The following is a 474-nucleotide window of genomic DNA, read 5'->3' as shown; positions in this document are numbered from 1 at the left end:
CTACAGGGTGGCTGCTGTTAACTGCACAGGAAACTGCAAGCCAGCAGCCTCTCTCTTCTGCAGTACTGAAGAAAACTCCTGAAGCCGTTCTCGCCTCCCAGCAAGGGCCAAAGGCCCCACAACTTTCCAGCACCTACACAGCTGGTTCACATTTAAGCTTAAACAAAAACACAGGCTTGTGTTCAAACCAGACAACTGCGGCATTATTCAGTTAGCAACATCAGGACTTTGCTCCCCACTTACTCCCCCCCCAACCCAAGCCTTATTATAGAACTTTAAACACTATTGATTAAATCGAAGCAGGGTTTTTCTAATTTCAGCCCATATCTCATATTCCCCCCACTGATCTAAGAATGTCTGTGAGCTATTTGGCGTTCTCTGTTTTTAAGAAACATAAGAGTTTTATTTCCTACTGAATTGACCCACAGGGAACAATTGCCCACAGAACCTTTTTATTAGACCCCTCATAAACAG

At 44.5% G+C, this 474-nt stretch overlaps 1 protein-coding gene across 1 annotated transcript in view; it reads right to left on the bottom strand.

The window, feature by feature from the left end:
* SAMD11 (sterile alpha motif domain containing 11) overlaps positions 1 to 474 on the bottom strand; it is a 127836-nt gene that overhangs the window by 1246 nt on the left and 126116 nt on the right.

This window comes from Egretta garzetta, unplaced genomic scaffold, assembly GCF_000687185.1.
Source record: "Egretta garzetta isolate BGI_Z169 unplaced genomic scaffold, ASM68718v1 scaffold29, whole genome shotgun sequence".
NCBI classification, from domain to species: domain Eukaryota; kingdom Metazoa; phylum Chordata; class Aves; order Pelecaniformes; family Ardeidae; genus Egretta; species Egretta garzetta.
This window is presented reverse-complemented; position numbering and strand designations above follow the sequence as displayed.